Below are 24,334 nucleotides of genomic sequence, written 5' to 3'. Positions count from 1 at the left end.
ATAGCAGTGGTGATAATGGACATCCCTGCCGTGTTCCTGACCTTAGCATTTCCATTTTAAAAAGAAGCTGGAAAACCATGTTTTAGGTGAAATATCTAGATATTTAAATGTTTAAAATTAATTCTGTGTGTGAGTGTATGATATATATATATATATATCTCAATCCTGTGAGGTATATAGCATTTCAGTAAGTCTATTTTGGCCAACGATCTTACCTGTTTGCAACCAATGGTTTATTGCATACCTGACCCTATGCAAAGCATCATGTCTCTTTGACTCATAGTTTTTCAATCTAATCAAGGAAGTAAACATTTAAGAATGTCTGTAAAGCAATATATCAACAACATAGTACAAGGAACAGTGCAGGGGCTTAGGGAATGATCATAGAAGGGTAAAACATGATAGGTCTTTTTAAAAGAGTGGTGAAGCTAGATTGGCAAAGGGCAATTTACAAGATATTATGATGAGCTGGAACAAGACTACCAGTAGGATTAATAGGAAAACCCCCCAGAAGTTGGCCTTCCTGGAGCAGAAGGAACGAGATTGAGGACAGATTATATGGTACAGTGGTCCAGTTAATATACAGCTTTCAAGTCTTTGTTTAGGGTTTGGCTTTATTTTGAGATGCAATAATTGTTTTAGCTCCTTTGGCCAGAAGAATAAGTTGATATAATATTGGCTAAGGAAGTTATTTTGAGAGTTACCATGATAGAAATGAAAACATGAAGACCAGAAAATGACTGTTTTAGTTATCTAGGTGTGCTGTAATGAGAAACCTATACTACAGTGCTCGGTATGGGTTGCAAAAAATCTAAAAGCTTTGCAAAGAAAGGATCAGCAGGGCTTGGTGAATGACTGGCAGCAAGGAGCTAATGAGATAAAAGTTATGATGAGATTTGAAGCATGCGGTCCAGGCGGACAATGGAATCAATGGCTGAGGTATATAGATTTGGGTAATTAAAACCATTGAATCAGATGCATTTTTTTTTAATCAAGAAAAAAGAGCTAAAAAGTGATACAGTAGAAGAAGAATGAAGAGCAGAACCATTTTAACAGAGTATCTCGGTAGCCAAGGGAGGAGGGAATTTTAGGATAGGAAAAGAAAGGCTATGATAACAAATACAGTGTTTTATTTTTGCTTTGTTTTGTTTTTACAGTGTGAAAATTGTTGGACTGATTGAGAAGTTGAGAAAGCAAGGTAAAGAAAACTTGTTTAAAAGAATTTGCAATGTAATTCAAAACAGAAGTGAAATGCTTGGTAAGGGTGAGTTGATGAATTTCTAGGTTTGTTAGACTCAAGGTGGTTATAAGACAGCAAAAGGCCAAGAGAAGAGTGGGGAGTAATGTTCCTGAAAAGGTAGGTATGGTAGGCACCTTTGAAGTGTCTGTAACATCAGCTTCTCATATGAGATGTGCTCATCCTACTTTGAGGATGAGCCCAGGACACCCTTCTGTACTCCGTGACCTCACACTATTGGCTACACCAGATTTTTGGAGAGGAAATGAGCACCTCATACAAGCTAGGCCAGTCAGAATCTGCTTTCTAAGACATGTGTTAATTGAGCCTGAGAAATGGGTATTACAAAATGAGAACATGTAAACTCAGGGACTGATGGTGCTATTCGCTGTGTACACATACATCATAGCAGTGAAAATCAGTGAAGACATAGGGAAGAGAGAGGAAGCAAAAGAGGCCAAAAGAAAGTGGGAGCAGAGAGGCAGGGAGGGACAGAAAGGGGCAGAACTTGCCTACATTTCTGCTGTTTTCCTGTTCACGCTTTGAGCTCCTTCCCGTTTTCCCTCTTCCTTAGATTTCCATGATCAACCCAAAACTTTTCCAGACATGTCTTTCTTTGCTTAAACTAGGTTGAAGTGATTTTGTTATTTTTAACCAAGAGTGATGAATGAGACACTAGGAAAAGTTAAATCTAGAACGCTGGTTGATATTTTGAGTGCACTTTCTCAGGTAAGAGGAAAGTGGGGAGATCTGGTACCATGTATATCTGGGAAACCAGAAAACCATGGGAGGTACTCTGGAAGCCTCATAGTCTTCATCCTATGATCAATTTGAGCCTCAGTTACTCAGATACTTTTCTAAGAAGCCTTCCTTAAACCACTACTCTAGGTAAGGTTCCACTTTAAGGTTCCCTCCTGTAATAATGTCCCCTATCATGGGACTTAATTTACTATATTTAAGTTGTGGGTCTATTTGTCTGTAACAGGCTCTAGACCTTAAGCTCTACAGAGTCAAGGACGATGTATATTTGTTGAAAGAATAGTTCATATCTTTCTAGTAGAGACCAATAATTTTCCATTTTGCACAATGTAAGTAAAGCTTTATACAACTGAAGAGGCTCTTCTCTGAAATGTTTAAAGTAGAAACTTAGAGTTATTCCATGCAACATCATGAGAACATGCCTAAAGATTGTAAATATGTTGTTCAGTTTGCTATTTCAATTATGCATTGCTTAAAATTTTGGGGGGAAGTTTTTTTATTTCTTTGAGTATTAATGAATTATGTTCACAGCAATCTCAAAATATTACTACATGACGATTTTACGGGTCTAGATCTTCTAAATATAAATATGCAGGGAAAGGGAAAAGACAGAGGTTTCTGATCAATAATTTTTAAGTGGTATAATGTATAGTTAGGAGAAAGGTGGTTATAAAATCAGGGAGAAAATACAGGCATCTCATAAAATGAGTCAGGCGCTTGACTAGTCAAGGAGCCTTTCCAAGCAGGTCTTCAAGCCCATTGCTGCAAAAGTGATGTTCACCCCTCTAGTAATCTCAAAGTGAAGAAATCTGCTTGTAGTTCTTCTTCCCAATAAGGTCAGATTCCTTTGGTAGTAAGAAAATGTATAATAGTGATGTTACTATGGGTATAGTTCAGGTGCAGCACAGATTATTTGGTTTTTTAGATTGTAAAAGAGAGGTGTGCTTAACTATAACTTCTAGGGCTTGATTATTGTGGACTCACACTAGGCATTAGACAAATCTGCCATTCCATTAGAACTAGTTTTAGCAGAATTGACTCGTGCGTTTGAAGTTTTGAAGATTCAAAGGCTTCGGTTCTGAAAAAAACAAATGTATTTATTCATACCCACACCCTGCTTTACCCTGTACTGAAAATCAACCGACATAGAAGGGATGGGCTCTCCACTTGTCTCCCACGTCATTCGCATTAGTGTTGGCAGGTGCCAGCTTGTCAGTCCTTCTCGGTCTTCCTGCGCACTCTTGAGCTATCTGAATCACTTTTTCCCCTCATTGAAACCCATTCCGTCATCTTCTGAGCCTATTGATCTTCAGTCACGCACATACTCATCATACTCTTCATGGTGTTTCTGCCCTCAGGCCTCCCCTTCTCATTATTTCTGTATTGGTCACTCTGTCCTCACAGCTGATGCCAATCACGTTTCCTACAAGTGCATTTCAAAGGCATTGAGCCTCTGGTGTTTCACTCACAGGAAAATGATACTGAATCTCTCCTTTGTACCTCAAGTATAGATTCACTTAGCTGATTTAATTTGACTGCTAGTCAAAAATTTTAAGAACTTTCATAAAAGTACATGCATTTTCCATCCCTCCCCAATATTCCCTTTTCACCCTATACACAAGTGGAAAGAGAAGAGTTTCATGTAATGAGCACAGAGAACAATCGTACCACACAAAAAAGAAAGGATCAATATTAATCATGACCTACAGTCATACTACCTTTGGCTATGATCCTCTCAGATCACCTATTTGAGAGGGCCCCAGCTGGCTGCATTTCTTAAATAGAGGACTTTGTGGGAGAACCGAGAGGTGGTCAGAAGCATTTCTGGTGATTCTGTGTGTGGCACGGCATTCTGGCAATTCTGTAACTCTGCCTTTCTCAAGAAGGTGATGTATTCTCACTGGATTTCTTTTTCTTTCTTTTCTTTTCTTTTTTTTTTTTAAGATTTTATTTATTTATTTGACAGATAGAGAGATCACAAGTAGGCAGACAGGCAGGCAGAGAGAGGAGGAAGCAGACTCCCCGCTGAGCAGAGAGCCCCATGCCGAGCTCCATCCCAGAACCCTGAGATCATGACCTAAGCCGAAAGGCAGAGGCTTAACCCACTGAGCCACCCAGGTGCCCCTCTCACTGGATTTCTAGTAGAAATTTTCATAAGATTGTTAATAGTCTACTGTGGTCAGTATACACTGATCCTACCTCACATATTGGATCGACTCTAAGACATTTGGCTCAAGTATATTCAATAAAAACAGCAGCAACAATAGTAGTGAAGCCTGACTGGACTGCATGAAATGTCAGCTGCAGTGCAGCCTGCTTCGTCTAATTAAATTTTCAAAAATGTAAATTAGCTTCTAGCCACGTAATATGGTGAGATGCTGTGGCTTACAGGTGTTGGGTATCACATTTCATCTGTTTTGAGATCCATGTGTCTTAGTGCATTTGGGCTGCTATCACAAAATGTCATAGACTAGGTGGCTTATAAACAACAAATACTTATTTCTCATAGTTCTAGAGGCTGGAATTACAAGATCAGCATACCAGTCAGGTCAGGGTCTGGTGAAGGCTCTCTTTCGGTTTGCAGAATTCCACCTTCTCACTGTGTCCTCAAATGGTAGAGGGACTATAGAACTTTGCTGGGCCTCTTTTACAAGGGCATTAATCCCATTCATGAGAGCAGAGTCCTCATGCCCTAATTACTTCCTAAAAGTCCCACCTACTAATAACAGCACCTTGAGCGTTAGGTTTCCAACATATAAATTTGGGGAGGGACACAAACATTCACACCATAGCACACATTTTTCACATTTTAACATCTCCCAAATTGGGTCCTGTCTTACTGTCAATGTATGTTATAAAGGTAGCTGGCAGTTTTGTTTTATTTTTCTGAGTGGCACATAAAATACTAGTATATCTTACATTCACTGGTGGTTTCAGTTTCACAAAATGTGACACCTTGTCCAAAGTCATCCAGTTAAAATGTGGTAAAAGCAGAGTGGAAATCCCATGCTATGTTCTCAAACATTACACTTCCGAGAAAGGAAAACTGGGAATGATGCAGAGGCACTCTAGCTGATTAGAAGTAGCATGTTCTTTTTAAAATTGTAACATTCTTTCCACTGCTAGAGTTGACATCAATAAAAGATTCGTAAAGACCTTTATTATTCTGGCCCCAGTTTTTATGGAGAGCAGTTATGCAGGTTGAAGGACATGATCTCAGTGGCCCTGGATGGAGAAGATAATAATCTTGGAAACTCCTTTCAGTTTTCTGTCTTTCTGATTCTGATATTTGATATGAGAATAAGAAGAGGACCTTTGAGTCCCTTTGTTTTTAGAATCTTATTTCTCTGAACTTTTTCTGTCCTCTCTTCTGCAGTCCTGAGCAGTCCTTGAATACACAGGTGTTCTCCCAGGACTCATAACCTAATTAATCAAAGACAAGGGCAGCCATCTCTTTGCTTAGGGACTGATAGTTTTCTGTTACACATTAGGAAATGTGTCTCAGAAGGCACTTATCTTTCTTTACTTGCTGTTCTCATTGAGGAGTGAGCGAGTGAGAAGAGCAATAAGCGGTTTCTCCTCTTTGAAGTGTTTCAGCATTCTTTGTGTGGCTTCTCATGTTCCCCTGCCTCCTGTTGTACTAGCACTTAAGAATGTCTGCCAGTCTGTTGTAGAGACAGTTTATTGGCTGCGATGCTGAGAAACATGCAGCTTATGTTTCTTAATTTTTTTCTGCTCTATTTTCCTTTCCAAATTAATACCAGAAATGGCAACCATTTTATAAGTGGGAACTTGTCAAGAGAACTGGAAAAAAAAAAAAAATCATCCAATCCCAGACTCATGTGATATGATGTTAATGAAATATTTTGCTAAGCTGAAACCTTAATTTAACACTGGCCCAGGGAGCGAAACTGTCTTGTAATGAGTATCTTCAAGTCACAAAAACTCTTGAAATGTTTCCAAAGATAGAGTTCTGTAACACCAAATTTCATCTCAGTGTAAATCACATAAAGAATTCCAAATATTTAACACACAATGTCAAAGATCTATGTAAAAAGATCGAAACTTTTATTGACCTTTGATAAAGGTGAATGCTGATCTTCGGAATGCTGATCTTAGGGATCTTCATGTAACTCAGTTACATGACGAATATTCTTAAAACCAGGAATTAGGTGCTGTATTTGAACACTCCAGTGACAGCTTTTTAAATCAGAAGATTCTTTTTTTATGACTTTTAGGTTAAGATATCTTAAAACCATTACCCCAAACTTTCCACCTATTCTTTGCCTGGGATAGGTTTATTTGTTCATTTATTTATTCATTCCAGCTTACAAAAAGGTAAAGTTCAAATTCCCAGTTGAAAATAATTGGGGAGATTCCAATTCCAAATAGGAGAAATTATTTCTTGATTCATCTTTCTCCTGTCTGACTTGTACTTTCTCATCACTTGTCTACCATCCAATTAATGCACATCAGTTCTGTTTTGTCACCTCTGTTGAGAAATGTGATTGAGTGATTAGTCCAATTTTATGCTATTACCTAACACATCACACATACGTAATTGAAACAAAATGCTGTAGATAGACTTGCCTAAGTTTGTGCTTCAATAATTTCTCACAGAGCTGATGTAAGCATCACTTTTTCAGAAACAAAGATAATACATAATTTGTGGAGATAAGTGCAAAAAAAAAAAAAAAAAAAGGCAAGCCCCCTCACCTAGAAGTGAGGGAATTCAATATCCTTTTCCCACAGTTTGGCAGACAGGTGACTCCCAAGGGACTGCATCCTCTAGCTCCAGATGCCTGGACGGAGAGGTGGACAAGAGGTGGACTGGGGGTTGGCAAGAGGTTCCCATGAGGTGGACCTCTGAGTGCATTGTGGGGCTGGCAGTCCACCTGAATGCTGGTGCATGCTTGACCTGCCTCCCTGTGCTTACACACAGGTTCCCTATCAGAGACTAACCCAGTTACCCCTGCCTGAGGCAGAGAACAGCAAAAGCTCATACTTGGGTGGGAGCTGGTTTGGGAGGAAGAAATAAGAACCTGTTCAGGGGTTTGCAGGTGTGTTGGGGCTCCAATCTTGTGATCCATGCTCCATTGACTCATTGGATTTCACTTATAAAGCACAAACTCAAAGATAAAATGATTAAGAACTTTAAGATGACGGGGTGCCTGGGTGGCTCAGTGGGTTAAGCCTCTGCCTTCAGCTCAGGTCATAATCTCAGGGTCCTGGGATCGAGCCCCATATCAGGCTCTTTGCTCGGCAGGGAGCCTGCTTCCCCTCTCTTTCTGCCTGTCTCTCTGCCTGCTTGTGATCTCTCTCTCTCTCTCTTTTTCAAGTAAATAAATAAAATTTAAAAAAAAATTTTTTTAAGATGACTACCATAGAGCATTAAAGCCATTTGCAATTGCCCTGGTTGCATGCCCTGGAGACTTTCCTTGAATGATAACCACTCCTTCTTTTGTGAACTACTTACTTCAGTTGCTATACTTTTGCTTAATGTTTTGAATATTTATTCACAAGTATTTCTCTTTACTAGATCCTGCACTAAGGTGCAGTCTGGTGGAAGAAGTAGTATCTTTTTTGGAACTCCTACTATTATATTTACACACATAATAGGTTTATTAATTAGATAAGTAAAACAAAAAAATATATGACTCAAAGATTACTTAAGCCCTATCTTCTAGTTTATTACAGTAATGGGATACTTATGTATATAATTTTCTAATATCTGCTTCTTATATTATTTTTCAGGTTTCTAGGTCTAGAGAGAGAATAAGGAGGCTGGTTATTTCCATCTGAGGGTTGTTCATGCTACAAGTCAGTGGTTTTCAACCCTGGCTGCAGATTTCAATTACCTAGAAATTATTTTGTAAATACTGATACTTAGGCCCTTCACTTAGAGTTTCTGATTTCGTTGATTGTGAGAGCCTGGTCATTCATTATAGCTTTTCAAAAGCTCAGAGGGTAAAAGAGGAATGTTGGGAGGGGTGAATGCTGGTTGTGAGCTGGGGCTGTCAACCAGAGCCCTACACAAGCCTCTCCATTTGGCTTCGCCTTCTCAGAGCCTGGCAGCTGGGTTCTGAGGGATCCTCCAAGAGCAATCATTAGGATGCTCAGGTAGAACCCACAAGGCTGCCTGTGACCCAGCCTCAGAAATCCCAGTGCATTGCCTCTGACAGTATTCTGTTTGTCAAGCGAATCACTCAGGACAATCCAGATAAAAGAAGAGAAAAATTAGACTCCACTTCTTATTGGTGGAGTGTCAAGATCACATTTGAGAAGAGCATGTGGGATATAAAATACTGGTGCAGTTACCTTTGGAAATACAATCTGCTGCAGAGGTCATGAACCCTTTAAAATCATTTTAGGCAGAACTGCGATATCAAAAACAAACAAACAAACAAATAACCCAAGGTATAGTTTGTGCTGTACTGTTTTTGTTTGTTTGTTTCTTGTTTCTTGTTTCTTGTTTTGTTTTGTTTGAGTTCACAAGCTAGGCTTTTAAGGGTTACCAGCCTGTGATTCATTACTCTGGTTGTAAAAGTTCTATTCATTTTTAAAAATGTTTGTGATGATAAAAGTACATTGCTGAATTTTTTAAAAATGAGAACAATGATAAACTAAATGACAAAATCTTTTTATTCTGCTGCATTTTCCTCCTTGGTTCCAGTTCAATAAAAGCAATGTATAAAATCAAGGATTTGGAAGGCTAGTGAATCCAACTTTTTCGTTTTATATTCATACACTTGAAAAAAACAGAACACCAAAAAGCCTAGATTTTTATAAGACCTTATTTTGGCACTACCTCTTGGTATCTACCACCTCAGTTAAGAGACCTCATTAATTCTTTGTCCAACCTGATTCAACTCAGCCACCAGGTTTATATGGTAACAGGTATTCATCCATACCTGTCTGGCTTTAGGTCTTTCCTGGGCATGATGATGTCCTGGGACTTTGTGGATGAAGACATTTAGGTTCAGTTTTTGGAAACACCTTGGTATTTTTTTTGATGTTATGAAGGTTCAACAAAAGTTAGAAAACAATAACATAAAATTTTCTCATTCAGCATATTTATAATGTCAATTGAGCAACCTAAATCCATTTAGGCAGCCTAAACTGAGTGTATGGTATACATAATATATAGATATTTTACAAGACTCTAAGGAGTGTTTACTTTGGTGAGAGCATACTCAGTAGCACTAAACGCAGGGTACAGAAACATCTGTGCATTCATTTTCTCCTAGGTAAATTTACACTTATGTTATATTTTCTTTCCAAGAAGTATGAAATTTTGGAATAGATTACTAGGCCAGTCTTGAATTTTTGGAATAGATTACTAGGCCAGTCTTGAAGTATTAAGTTGGTACATTCTTTTTATGGGCAAAGATTCAGTCCATAGGAAAGAATCATGAAATATGATTCTATAATACTTCTATAATACTGCATTATAAGCAGTCAGAGTTACTGATATAGTTAGTCTCTTATTAACATTTTGAGCACTTTTCCCCCCCTAACTGAAACTTTTCTTGTGTACTTCTATGTGGTTCTTTCTTAACTTTTTGTTGTTATTAAATAAACAATCAGTATTCTTCACCCTTCTTTCGTCTTGACATCCTCCCTACTCTCTTCTTTTCAGTGTGTCCCTAAGTGAAGGACCACCTCCTTCAATACCACTTGGAGTACTCACAAAACACATGTGGTTCTTGGACTTACTCCATATCTTACGGGATCAGTAAAATGCCCACACATCTGCATTTCAACAGGTTTCCCGGTACCTTCTTATGGACGAGCAGTTTTAAGACCGACTTCCCTAGAGTCTTGCTGCTCGAAGGACAGCCCTAGGACCAGCAGTGTGGACATCTCTAGGGAGCTTGTTAGGAATGAAGAATCTCAGACCCCACCCCATACCTACCGAATTAGAATCTGCATTTTAGCAGCATGCCCCAATAATTGGTGTGCACTCAAAGTCTGGGAAGCACTGATAAGGAAGGCTTAGTCCAAATACCTGAGCAAGCCAAACATGGCTCAATATAATTGTTACTACGTGTGTCTCCAGCTCCTTCCTCTATCCCTTTCCCTCAGTTGTACATTCCACTTGAGTCACTCCCAAGTAGGAAAACAAGCTTGAAAAGTGTAGATATTCTACCATTTTTGAGCTGCAAAGTGGCAGTGTTCTATGGTTTAGTTCCTTGTCTAAGAGTTGCTATTTCATGATTACTGGCCTTTGCCTTCTGCAACAATGACTTCTTTTCCAACTTGGTGAATTGTTATTCATTCTTGAGGATATTTTTTATAAAGCTTGACTTATATCTGTACAGCTGAGATCCTGGAAATTTTTATCTGCCCATCACCAACTGCAGTGACTAGAATATATATAAAGAGTTCAATTAATATTTAATGAATGTTAAACAAATGAGTAAATAAATGAGTGAATATTTCACATGTTTTCTAATTATCTTCTCCAGCACCACAAATCCACTACTGGTGATGGAAGCTTTGATTATAGTTTCCCTTATAACAGCTAATATTAAAAAAAGAATAGAAATATATTTTCTAGTTTTTAATATAAAAATGATATATAATATGCTTTGCATGATGCAAAATATATGTCCGCAAAATATTGTCACTAATTGGGGCACCTGGATGGCTCAGTCTTTAAACGTCTGCCTTCAGCTCAGGTCATGAACCCAGAGTCCTGGGATCAAACTCTGCATCGGGCTTTCTGCTCAACCGGGAGTCTCCTTCTCTCTCTCCCACTCCCCCTGCTTGTGTTCCCTCTCTTGCTGTGTCTCTGTCAAATAAATAAACAAAATATTTTTAAAATGTCACTAATTATGATCTTAGTCAAACAAATTATACCTTTAAGGGAAATACTCATCTTTCTCAATTTAAACCCCATACTTTTTAATAAAGTGTTGACTCTTAGGATAATAATAGTAATAGTCACCTCTAAATTTACCAGTTTTGTAACTGGGTTTGTTTCTACCTCTGCCGATACAGGATAGGGTTAGCAGGGTACTTCTGGTTTTATTCCAGAAGAAAAAAGGAAGCTAGAGAACATCTTTACATTTCAAGTTTTTCAGCTGTGATATGACTATAACAAAGAACATAGCTTGGATCAGTTTCAGCTTGGCTGGGGAATAGATAATTCACATATGCTCTTTGACTTTGGCAATGTTATCTTGTGATTTAAGGATTTTCCTTGTAGTTGGAAAGTTTTTCTTCAGATAAATGTTATCCTTGATGAAAATGAGATCTTAATAAAATTTTAACTCAGACACTGTGAAATTAAACACATACTTTTTTTTAAAAAAAAAGAAAAGACATTTTCAGTTTACACCAAATACTAACAGATCCTCCAGATTATTTGCCCAGAGATTACTTGAACTGTTTTGATTGTCCATTGTAATGAATGCTTTCTTTGATTATTTTTTTCTGCTTGTAGGACTAAGGCTAGTTTATAAAATATATAAATTTTTTAAAGATATAGGAGAAAGTTTGAATCTGTGATAATAATCACTATTACCATTTTAGCATATATTCTCCCAGATTTATTTCTCTGTAGATACTACAACATATATGTTATGATCCATAAAAAAACATGGCCCACTGGATCTAAAATGCACTAAAGGGAACTTATGTGTTTTTTTTTTTTAAGATTTTATTTATTTGTTTGACACACAGAGATTGAGAGAGAGAGAGAGAGAGAGAGAGAGCAAGTGCACCCTAGTAGGGGGAACAGCAGGCAGAGGAAGAGGGAAAAGCAGGCTCCCTACTGAGCAGGGAGAGCCTCCATCCCAGGATCCTGGGATCATAAACTGAGCTGAAGGCAGATGCTTAACCAACTGATCCACCCAGGGGTCCAAGAACCTATGTGTTTTCTGTCCACAACTGTAAAGCATTTTTGATTCAATGGTTCATGTTATAAATGGGCCATACTCCTTGAGAGTGAGGGATGTACTTTTTGTGTTTTGCATGCATATAAATATTGTAAATATTTTATTAGTATATGCTCTCAGGAGTAAAGTATTATAAATGAATATAGTGCTAAACGAAATAATCACTAGAGTTTTATTTAACTCTATATCTTTTTCTGAAATGTTATAAAATGATTCTTTTTCATGAACAAATGATTAATGGGATTTTGTGAAAACTTACTGTTAACTCATATTTTTCTCACCAATTGGGGAACATATCTAAACCAAAAGCACTCATTTGTCTAGGATTCTTTGAACTACATTGTTTCCAAACAGGGGAAAAAATGGAAACTAGTTGTCCCTTTCTAGCGGGTTTTATTAAGTAAGAAACAATGTTGGGCCTTTTTCATTATCATGTTTTAAATTTCACTCTTTTTTTATTTGAGAATAGCTTATGTCTATTGAGTTATTTGTGATTCCTATTTTTATGAGAGTTTGTATTCTAATTGCTTAAATTGTCATCATTATTTAGAAGTTACCATAAGTAAAAATTTCCCTTCTCCATTTTCTTTTCCAAGATATGTGTGATTTACAGAAAATCTACTAATCTCACTTACACACACACACACACACACACACACACACACACACATTCACTTACAAATATTGGAAGCATATTTTGAGTTCAGGGTCAAGGCCTAAAAATTTCAATTGATTAAACTTAATGAGGATAAGGCATTTGAGACACTTGAATAGAGGATGCTATTCATAGTTCCAGTGATTATATGATAATTATAAAAAGTGGACCCAATGTCCTTTACTCTGTGGAATTCTCTAAAGAAGGAGAAAATCAAGTTATCCTAGTATAATATTGTTCCTTAAAATCACTCTTAAAATGGACTTTTCATAATAATTACCTTGGAAAACTTTTCAAATATGATTCATCAGTAGCTTTGGGCTAGATTTAAGTCTTGGATCAAGGTCAGAATAAAATCACTTTGCTCAGCAAGAATATTACCTTTGTGACTGAAATCGGAAAAGACATATGCTAAATATCTGTACTTGATTTCTCTCTTGAGCAGGAATTTTTGTGTTTTTATTTCCTCCTATATTTTTAAGAAAATGAAATATAACTATTTTATCCTCTCCCTAAGACTGTATTGTCTTGCATTCAGAAGAGTGAGATGCCAGATCCACCTGTATTTTAGTACCTCAAGCATTGAAGAAATTGGATTTGAAGAAATAAAGTGTGTTCCTTCACTGGGAGATACTTTCATATAATTGTCTTAAATATTTGCTCAATTTATGAAAATAAGCAATATCTTTAATAAGTTGATTTTTTTTTCTTTTTTGTGACAGTGAAGCTGGACTTTATAGTGTTCAGTTTGGGTTTGAATCTTTACAGCTCTGGTGACCCTCTGCTCCATAGTAGCAATGGATGGTACCAAGGATGGTATCTTTGAGTAGTCTGGAGATCTGAGACCAGTCAAACACAGGATGTTTTATTGAGGTCTTGGTATCTACCATGGAAAAAGTGTGTGGTTTTTAAGCTCAATAACCACATATACCAAGCAGTAATAAAGATATTCTTGTCCTTATGGGGTTTTCAGTCTTCAGAATTATAAATTAATATTAGGGGGCCCCTGGGTGTCTCAGTTGGTTGAGCATCCAACTCTTGATTTCAGCTAGGGTTATGATCTTGGTGTTGTGGGATCAAGCCCCACTTTGGGCTCCAAGCTCAGTGTGGAGTCTTCTTGTCCCTCCCTCTCTGCTCTACCCCTCCTTGCTCTCTCTCTCTCTCTCTCTCTTTCAAATGAATAAATAAAATCTTTAAAAATATAATAAATAAATAAATAATAAATTGAGATTAGGGTTTATAAAGGATTGAACAGGATACTGTGAGAGAAAATAAAACAGCATGTGGATGGAGTGGGGATGAAGGGTATTTAACTTTGGTTATAGGTGTCAAGAAAGAACTTTTTGAACAGGTGTTGTCATAGATTGCATTCCCCAGAAACAGATTCTAAGATTTGAGATCAAGAAATTGATTGAGGAAGAGGGGGAGGTACTTTTAAAGATGACCTGAAGAAAGGTGAGGAAAGCAAAACGGGGCAGAGATTGAGCTATAGTATAGTTGTAGTACTCTTAGATAATCCTGTGGGATGCACTGGAGCTAAGAGAGCCCTTCAGAGTTGCCCCTGCCTTGAAGCAAAATGGGCCTGGGCTGGCCTTTATTTGACACCCCACCACCACACAGCACACAGATATCTTACCAGACATTGGGTAGGTGCTGCTCCTCCACAGAGAACATGATCTCTGACAAGGTTGCTCTTCTGAAACAAGGAACTCAGCTGAGAGTCCTCAGTCACTGACACTCCCACTGGGATAGGAATAAGCACCTCAGTACTAAAGAGGAATCTAGGCAACACACCAGAGCATCTACTATAGTGGGGAAGCCACAGACAAATGAAAATGGAGAGGAAGGGCTTTCTAGACAGATAATACATCATGGGTAAAGGTCCTGGATTGGCAAAAAGCTTGAGTTATTGAAGTTACTGAGTGTCAGTGGGACTGCTGTTATTATTGTACAGAGAATGGGTTTAGTAAGAATTTGAATAAAGTTCAGGGCATTGCAATGATTCAAGGAAAATGAAATTGTGGCCTAGATATGATGGTAACAATAAATATGAAGAAAAGAAAATATTTTCAGAATATATTTGAAGGTAGAATCAACAGAACTTTATGATGGGTTGGGTGATGGTGGAGTAAGTAAGAAGTAGAGGTCAAGAAGATTTTCCACATGTCTGGCTTAAGCAGCTAACTGATAGGTGATACAGTTTACTAAGATAGGGAATATTAGGAAAGGAATAGGTTTCCAAAGACTATTACAAAAAGGTGTTTCGACTGAGTTAATATAAATCAAAATACACATAAACCACACTTCTGTTAGAACATTTTATAGCCTTTATGATTCTCCTTCCCATCACTAAAACATTCCCTGAAAAACAGAGTCAATATTGGGAATACAAGAGAAACAACATAACAATGTCAACTTTGTATGAATTTAGAAATGTTTATTCTTGGAGGTTTCATTGTATTCTAGAGTACTTGTATAACATAACAAGAAGAACATTCCAGAGGGTTCTGACCCCTCAGTATGGATGTCTTGGCACAGAGCATATCCTTTTGGCCAATCATGCAAAACATTCCTATTTGATTACTTATTCAACTCTGTGTGTGTGTGTGTATGTGTGTGTGTGTACCTATAAGTTACCAGGGAGTGTCCTAAAGTGTTGGAGGACACAGTTCTCAGTTCATAGTTGGCAGAAAAGATCCCTGAGCTTCTCATGATGTTTAAGCCTTGTTAAGAGAAAAAGATAAGAAACTAGTCAGTATTTAAATATTAAATATTTAAACTATTTAAATAAGATCATTTCAGATAATGGTTAATATATAAAAATTAAAAAGGTAATGTAGTGAATGAGGATTGCTAGGTATAATGGGGAGTGCAACATGTCATAGGACAGACACAGGAGCCTCTCTGGCGATGTGATGGGCAGGTTGGAAACTGAACAGTAAGGAAGCAGCCCCATCATGTGAGATCTAGGAGAAGATTTTCCAGGGCCAAGAGAAAAGAAAACTCAACTACCTGATGTGGGAACAAACTTAGCATGTCCAAGAAACACAGTGACAAGAGGAATGCTAGGAAATTGTCAGACAAGTAGACTGAAAGTGTCTTGGAACCCATGGAAAGAACTTTGTCATTCAAGGCATGCTGGAGAACCTCTGAAAAAAATCTAAGCAGCTGAGTAACCTGTTCTAATTTCTGTTTTCAAAAGGTCATTTTTGGCTGGTGCCAAGAGTGGATTTCCAAGGGGAAATGGATAAAGCAGAAGGTAGCTATTTAGAAGGACCTAGGAGTTCACAAACATGATTGTGACTTGGACCTAGGTGACAGTATTGGGGATCTAGACAAATTATTTGAAATATATTTTGGAGGTAAACCCAATGAGTATTGTTGATAGCTGAGATCTGGAGGTGAGGGAAAAAGTCACTTCCCAACTTTTAACTCGAGCAGCAAAGCATAGAGTACAATGAGAAATGGAAGGCTGTAGAAAAAAAGTGTTTTGCAAAAAGAAACTGAATGTTCTCTTAAGGAGATGTTGAGGATGCTATTGGACTTTGTCTGGAGATGAAAGAAAGAAGTTCAAGTTGAAGTTATAAATATAGGCATCTTTAATGGATAGGTCTTAGTTAATGCTGTGTGCTATATGGCATCCAATAAATAAAAGAAGAAGGAAAAGGCACCTAAAGTTCTAGCAGAAGAGCAGAGTCCAGCAAAGATCATATGTACTTTCTCCTTTCAGGTAGGTACCTCTAAGAGTAACTTTTCATTAGGCAGTGAGCTAGAAGGAAAATAAGAAAGAGTGCATTGTCACAGAAACCAACTGGAAAAAAAATGTTTGAATAAAGAGAAGACTGTTATGTTATAATGTTACTGAATTATGTAGGCTGCTGCTATGCAAGTCACTGGTGGTCTTTGTAAAAGTATGTTCAGTGGAGGAGAGGAAATTGAAACCAGATTGAAGATAGGTAAACAGGAGGCATTGAAATGCATATGCCAGTAGACCACTCTTTTTGATAGGTTGTCTGAGAGCATGGAGCAGAGGAGGGCAGTAGTCAATAATGAAGAATGAGAAGACTAGAAATAGGCTTTCTGAAGAAGAGACCTTAGAGCAGTTTGCACGCTAGTGGAGATACTCCAGGTGAAAGAGAAGAAGTATTAATGCAGGATGTCCCCTGGAGGTAAATTGGGGAGAGAACTGGAACTCAAGTAGGGGGCATAGCCTTACATCTGAGCAGGGACAGAATGTGTCTTCTAGAGGAGGAAGGCAAAGAAAATAGATACTGAGGCAGAGAGACTGGAAGGTTTAGTGATGAAAAGGTGAAAATGTTCTTGCTCTGTTTCATCCATTTCCCCCCCAAGAACTCTGAGGCACTAACAGCACAGGGGTGGTGTGTTTGAAGTGCAGATCAGGAGATACTGAAACTATCCATATTGTATATCTTCTGAGAGAAGATTGAAGGGAAACATTCTTGGGTTATCACCAATTAACCATAATTAGTAGGTAAGAAAATATGTAATGATAGCAAACTATAAATGCCTAATGCTTACCATAAAGGGCAAGCAATGCTAACCATAATAGTGTACTCTGTTCCATCAGGTCAGACGGATGCATTTCTATGTTTCTCAGCAGAAATAACTATTTCTTTTTTTCCCAGAAATGACTATTTCTAATCATTGAAAATTATAGACATGTCCACCTAAATTTAGTATGACTTTCTTTTAAGAGAACTTTCTAAATTTAGTGGGAATATTTTCACTATTAGTTTTGTTGTGACCTTACTGAAACCAAGAAAATATTTCTTCTTCAGGGAAGAGGGTTTTCAACTTGCCTTCTTCTTCCCCATAAATAAGGGATGAACACTCCTTTCAGAGCCCATGTAAGGTAGGTTATAAAGTATCTATTTTTAGGGCAATAAAAGTCACATAGAATGATCCTATACCTCTGCATCCTCAACTCATTTTCCTCATTCAGCTTTGTGTGAAGATCAGAAAGGGGATACAACCTGCCTACGGAAGTGCTTTTACGAGCAGATTTTATCATGCTTGACAAAATTCCTGTTCTAGAACACAGTCTATCATCATGAGAACAGATCATTCTAATGTTAGACTTTCTCAGGCATGGCTGTTGCACCTTTCTAGATAACTCTGAAAATGTAGCAGAGAAGATCAACTCTAGCTGGAAATAAACATCTGCTTATTTCTGTTTTTATTTTTGCTTGTTTAATAATTGATAGCAGTAAAGCAAACCTGGGTTTGTGATAATGGGGTAGAAATCTACCGGGCCAAGATTTCTGCCACCCCAAAATCTGTGTATGTATGTATGTATGTATGTATGTATGTATCCATGCATGCATGTGTGCCTATATTCATGTATGTCCCTTTCCCCTGATGTTGGTCTTGTAAGGATGACTTTTTACTATGCAGTGTGATTGCTTCTCTCATGATTATGAGCATTTAGTGGTTCTGTTTATTTGTATTTTTAATATTCTTAAATTATAGAAAACAACTTGAGGATTTAAAATGCCACTTTATCCAATGTAAAAAAGAAAATGGGCAATAGACCCTCACTGATATTGATATTGAGGAAGTACAGATTCAGAAGAACTTAGTACTTTTTACTTAAGTTTTAATATATTTTTTTGAGGGCCGACATATGATTCACAAGGTGCTAGTAATAGAAGTTTAGGTTAAAGCCAGTCTAACTTTCCAGAAATCTGAAATCTGTATCCTCTGGAGAAGAACAGAGGGAAACACCTAAAAAGTTGAAGTGGTTCTTGGGTACATAGGGTGAGGCAAATATGACCGTAAATTTTAAAGATTTGTGGACAGGAGCCAATTTGCAAAACCTTTCTGAGTGTTCAGTGATCTTATTAAAATGCAGACTCACACAGTGTTCTGTAATGAGATGCATTTAAGCATTAACGTTGTATGCCTCTAAATTTGTTATTCTCATCTGTGAAAGTGTTTAAAATATAAAATTCTGTTTTTTAATTTAATAATTATTTTATGTCCAAGTATTAGTATGTTTGTTACTGATTAACACTTAGATTCATCATCTGTACACTTATTATATTCATACTCTTTGGAGACATATTTTATAGGTCTAAGAAATAAATATTTATCTATTATTAATGTATAGCTGCCATTGTATATTTATGATACATGATATTTTTCTTTGCTCTTTTAGAATGATTGATTTTTGTGTCTATGTAACTTTTATAGTTAGATTGAGTGATGATTTTCTCTCTCAGAGGTGTCAGTGGAACATTTCTAACTGCCCGAGGCAGTCATATGCCACAGCCGGTACCATATTTAAACTACTTCCCCACGTAAGTGCATAATTTTGTCACCTGGTGATAAAGAACAAAAAGCTACAAAAGGAAATTTTGCAAAAAATAGTCTTATTGTCACTTAGCTAATGCTGCAACTCTGTCAGCAACTCTGTTAGGCCTTTCAAGGTAGATGAAAACATGTGTTTGCAAATTAAATAACTAAGCAAATTTCATCAAGACTCAGCAAATTTCAGAATATCATTTCCTAAGGATGCAGCCCCATTCTTGTTAAGCATGGATGAATAGATACCATCTATGATATTTAGTGTCTCCTCAGATATTGAAAAATTTTAAGTCAAAGAAAAAGTGACACTCTTAACTAAGGAAAGGCAAAAAAGATAAGAAGTGAAACCAAAATATTAAAAACATGAGATAATTTTTCAAAAAGATATGTACTGGAGAAAAAAAGAAATAAAGATGAGAGAGATGATAAATTAACTTGATTTGGTAAATCTTTTCATTTTATATTTCAAGGTATAGCTCTGATTTTCTTGTTGCTAAATGATAAGACTTAATAAAATAATGGAAATACTTCTGTCTAGATTAACATGGTATCAATAGTTTAGACCCAGTAGGATGATTTAGCTTAAAAAAAAAAAGAAGAAGAAGAAGAAGACATCTGCTTAAAATGACATTTGCGGAATTACCTAAAAAAAATATCTATTTTTAAAGTTTCATGCTTTTGAGATTACTGCCTATGTCTTAACAACCCCCTCAAAGTATGTTTCTGTTGCAAAGAGAAACAAATGTGAAAATATTTGTAGTCACACCATGCCAAACTACCATGGAGTATGATGTTTCCTTGCGTTCCCAAGGCTCTCTCTACTAGGACACCCAAGGCCTGCTTCCATAGCATTCTTAAGCTTTTCTCCCTTTCAGTCTTTGCATTCTGGGTCTCTTTCCTTATATTCCTTGCTTTCTTATTAATTTTTGCTTTTAATGTAAAACAATACCCTCATTCAATGGAAATCTGTCTCACTGAGAAAAAAATATCAGCAGACATATCTGTCCCTGTAGAAGCTGGTGGAATGATTTGCAGCTCCTTTTCCCCTCTGTCCTCACCAAATTACGCTAGGTTGGAATCTGCTACTTTTGCTTGTGCATCTTGACCCTACATCTCTCTACAGAGAATTGAACTGTCAGCCTTTGAAATAACAGAATAATTTAGGTGATGAGGTGTTTTTTTTTTTTTCTTTTTTTCCCCCTCGGAGGATCATACTGGAAAACCTACTACTTTATATAGAGATAAACCCCAATTCTAAAAGAATAATAAGAATAATGACTCTTAAAATAGCATTTATGAGTAAAGTGAATAGTTCATGTAATAAATTTGAGGTAGAAGTTTCTTTCAGAAATTAATGGACAGCAAGATAATTAAATTTTCTGGGAAGCAAAAGATTGAGAGAAATAGAACAGTTTTTGATTCTGGATAGACAAAAAAAAAATTGCTTAAAATAAAGAATTATGATTATTTCCATTGGGGAGATAAGATACTGAATTGCAGGTCACCGAGCAGCATTACTTTTGGGAAATGTTAGGTTTTACTCTGGGTTCTAGGGAAAGACCCAGAATTGTAGTCAGTTCACTCTGAATGTCCTCCATATTCTCCCAGGCCATCGGGGGGTACATACATACCATATGGGGTAGCCAGGTTACCTCCCAGCTGGTGGTTGATACAGAGTTTCTAGCTGGACCAGCTGCTTGGCTGGCTAAAAACAAGAAGCCTGGAAAAATAAACTTTACAAAACAATGGACTCAATAAGAGTTAATAGGAAGTCAAGGTAATGTCAGCACTTCAAATATTAAGGGAAGACCAACAAATAGTGCAATCAATCCAGGAACAAGCTAAGCATTTGAGGCTAGTTGTTTACATCAAGGGAAATTGAACAAAATTTCAGGGATTTGGGTTGCATGGAGCCTGAAACTAATCCAATGCAGGAAACCATATTTAATAAAAATAATATAAAATTATGAATATGGAATTAGTTTCAGAGTTTTAGAAGAGGCTCCTCAAGCTTACATTTCAGACACTTCATGTTAAATCCACCTCTGAGTAAAGAAATGGTGTCCCTTTTGGTTTTAAAGGCACGTCATTCCAGAGGGAGTAAGAGCTGTTGTAGGAACAAGGCTAGGAGTTGACTCAAGATGGAGCGGTAGTTCTCACCAGAAGTGAATATTGGAGTCACATGGCAGACGTAATAGTAAAACATTCCTGAGCTCCTTCTCTACAGATTTCCACCAGGTTATTGGTATTAGATAGCCCTTCTCCTCCAGGTTGACCTAAAAATGAAGCCAAGAGGGAAAGCTACTGATAGCTAATAATAATGGGGGTGATGATGATTGTATTGCTACCCTGTATGGAACGTCTGCTTTATAGAAGAAGATACCGTATCAAACACTTGACAGCCATTATCTTTTTAGTATTCATGACTCCCTGAGGTTTATATTATCAACACCAGTTTAACCAGAAGGATTCTGAGGCTCAAGGAAGTGCCTTGGATCACACAGCAAATGTGGGATCTAAATGCAGGTGCCAGGATCTAAATTCTAATCTGGCCAGGTCCCTGGCTCTTTTTATTGCCACATATTCTACTTCCGTAGACAACAACATCTTTGAGGGAACGAGAGAAAGTTCAAGACCACACAGAAGGAGCTAACTGACCACCACTAGAGGAATTTGTAAGAACTACCTGCCAAATCTGTTCTTGGAAATCCAGGAACATGCGTACACACACCATGGAAGCAGAGACAACTACTTCTGAATCTCAAAAGAGTTCTTAGGAAGGCTTAAGTTATCTTTTTCTTTCTTTCTTTCCTTCTTTTCTCTTCATTTCTTTTCTTTCTCTTTTCTTTTCTGTCTTCCTTTTTACCACCCCCTCCCAACCCCAACCCCAACACTGAGGGTTAAATTCACCATTTGGAATAGTGACACAAGCCTTCCTCACATCTCTTCTTATTCACTGGGTCTCCCTTGTTGCTCACAGAGGGAGCAACTTGGCACAGAGGGTTCATTGCTTCCCAGGTGATGTCACTCTTCCTATCTATAGATTCCTTTTCTATTTCCTGTATTAATGCCTTCCATGCCCCTTCTCTTCTCTCTCTGCAACAACTGTAAGCTAGTGAAGTGTATTTTTATATAACTTGTGAATACATGGGTACATGCCCAGCTTCCCTCCTAATTCCTGGCTGAAACTAATGAGCTCTATTATTCAGCTACCCCAAAGCAGGTCTGCACTGTTCTAGATTTCTTATAGCACTTAATTTTAAATTACTTATGTTTTTAGTAACCCTCTTTTCCCTGATGACTGGACATTTCATATCCTAGGAACAGATGAGTCCATACCATGCCCTGGGCAATTTGAGAAGCATAATACCAGATTGCACCCAGAATCACCTCCGGCTACTGACCACCGATCCATGTCCCTAGAGCAAGTTTACACACATTTCTTTTCCACCTAAGATTTCCATCTAGGATTCTTACTGTAATATTCTTTATAGTTTAGAATTTATGTTGTCCATCCAAGCTTCCTTACTTGCCTGGCTATGGAAGAATCCCCATGGTGAATGTGAGTTGGTGAATTGCTCTGGTTCTCTTACTCCATGGGTAAATAAGCAGGAGAGATGCAGAGGGAAGAGCATAGGAGGTACAGTCAGAGTCCTGGATTCATGTCTGCCTCCAGTGCTTTCCAGTTACAGGAACTTGGGCAAATTAGTTGCTCTGCCATCTCCTATGTAAAACAAATGACAATCTAATGCAATTTTTAAATGTGGTCATGTGAAAAATTCTTTTGAAACGTGATTAGCATGGGGAGATATCAAATGTATTTTCAAATTTTGCTTTTAAATGTGGATGCTTTCCTTTCAATGGAAAGGTGTCTTCTATTCTGATTCTTCCATGGAAGTCCCCTTTTCTAGAAAATTCTTGTTAAAAAAAGTTTGGTGGCCATGGTTATATTTCTCTTATGTGATTCCATAAAGCCATCAAGAAAAATCAGTGCACATATACTGGGGGATGAGGTGTAGTTTTAGAGATTCCAGATATTACTAAGTTTTGTCCCTTCTTGCCTGCTGATTTGAGGTCCACAATCAACTCTAATACATAAATCAAGAGTAATCACTAAAAATATCTGAAACTCTCCTTTCTTGCTAGTGTGGCAGTGTAACATTTATTCAGTCAGTACTGATTTATACACAGTATTGAATTTTTCCTTTCTATTATGAAAATGTGTTATTTTATTGCTTTCAGACAGTTGATTAAATTAAACAACATTTATGCTTTATCCTGTGTAGAGAGCAGAAGCAATATATATATATGTACATATATATATATATATATATATATATATATGATACTTTTGTATAAGATAAACAAGTTTTAGGAAAAAACAGAAGGGACAGTAATATACATAGTACATATTCATTCATTTATTGGATCGGCAAACTTACCAAGTTCCTACTCTGTGCCAAATTGTTCAAGGCGCCTACAGATATAGCAATGAAAAACCCAGAGAGAAGTCCCTGTCCTCATCTAACATAAAACATGAAGATGATTTTTTCTCTTTATATTGCATAATTATTATAATCAGTCAGCATGTATTTGTTGTCTGTTTTATAACATGCTTTGATATAATAATTTTTCTAATTAAATATTCCTAGTAAATGTGTGAGGGGTTGATTATACTTAGTCCATTCTGTATATGAGAAAAGGCCAGCTCTGTGTAGCCTAAGTTCTCTAGCAAAACAAGTGGTAGAGTAGATAGTGCACTTACCTGTTCTGATGCTTTTATAACCTCCATTTTATATTCTTTATATTCTTCTTATGCTGTAACAGTGTATACCGATCCTAGAGAAAAAGAATGATAGAAATCTATTTTCTTCTTGCTTTGTTATACTACAAGTACAAAAAGTGCAATTATATTCATATAGTATGTATGCTATATGTATTCATATAGTATGTATACATCATATAGGATGTAGCTAAATCTAAGTATTTTAGAAGAGGAACAAAAACAGAATTAGTTGTATTAACAAAGCAATCTTACATTCTGGCAGTAGCTTATATCTGATATGAATTTACTTTTTAAAGTATTCTGGCTTTTAGTGGTCTAGAGACCACAAGAATGTTATGACAACCACACAGGAAATTCAAGTTAAGTTTCAGCCTCGGTTTATATATTTCTGCTGCTGTTAGTTTTACTAGGAGCATAATCACTGGCTTTTCTTCATATGCAGCTCCTGGGGCCTCCTTCATTGTTGGTTAACATTCAATAAGTATTTATAGACAGATATTGGTATTCTCTCAAGGAAATGATGTTCATGATAATGATGGTAATTTAGAGGATTTGGGGATATGACTTTGGGAACAAGAACCACCTTCTAAAAAATATTTTACATTAAAACAATTCTATATAAAATCTAATAACCTTTTATAAACTATTTCATAGATGCATTTCAGCAG

At 37.0% G+C, this 24,334-nt stretch overlaps 1 long non-coding RNA gene across 1 annotated transcript in view; it reads left to right on the top strand.

The window, feature by feature from the left end:
• LOC132010098 (uncharacterized) overlaps positions 1-24,334 on the top strand; it is a 256,813-nt gene that overhangs the window by 168,482 nt on the left and 63,997 nt on the right. Inside the window, exon 5 of the long non-coding RNA XR_009402159.1 lies at positions 1,158-1,198. This is a non-coding gene — a long non-coding RNA (uncharacterized LOC132010098). The remainder of the gene's footprint in view (positions 1-1,157; positions 1,199-24,334) is intronic.

The sequence above is a fragment of the Mustela nigripes genome, chromosome 2, assembly GCF_022355385.1.
Source record: "Mustela nigripes isolate SB6536 chromosome 2, MUSNIG.SB6536, whole genome shotgun sequence".
NCBI lineage: Eukaryota > Metazoa > Chordata > Mammalia > Carnivora > Mustelidae > Mustela > Mustela nigripes.
This window is presented reverse-complemented; position numbering and strand designations above follow the sequence as displayed.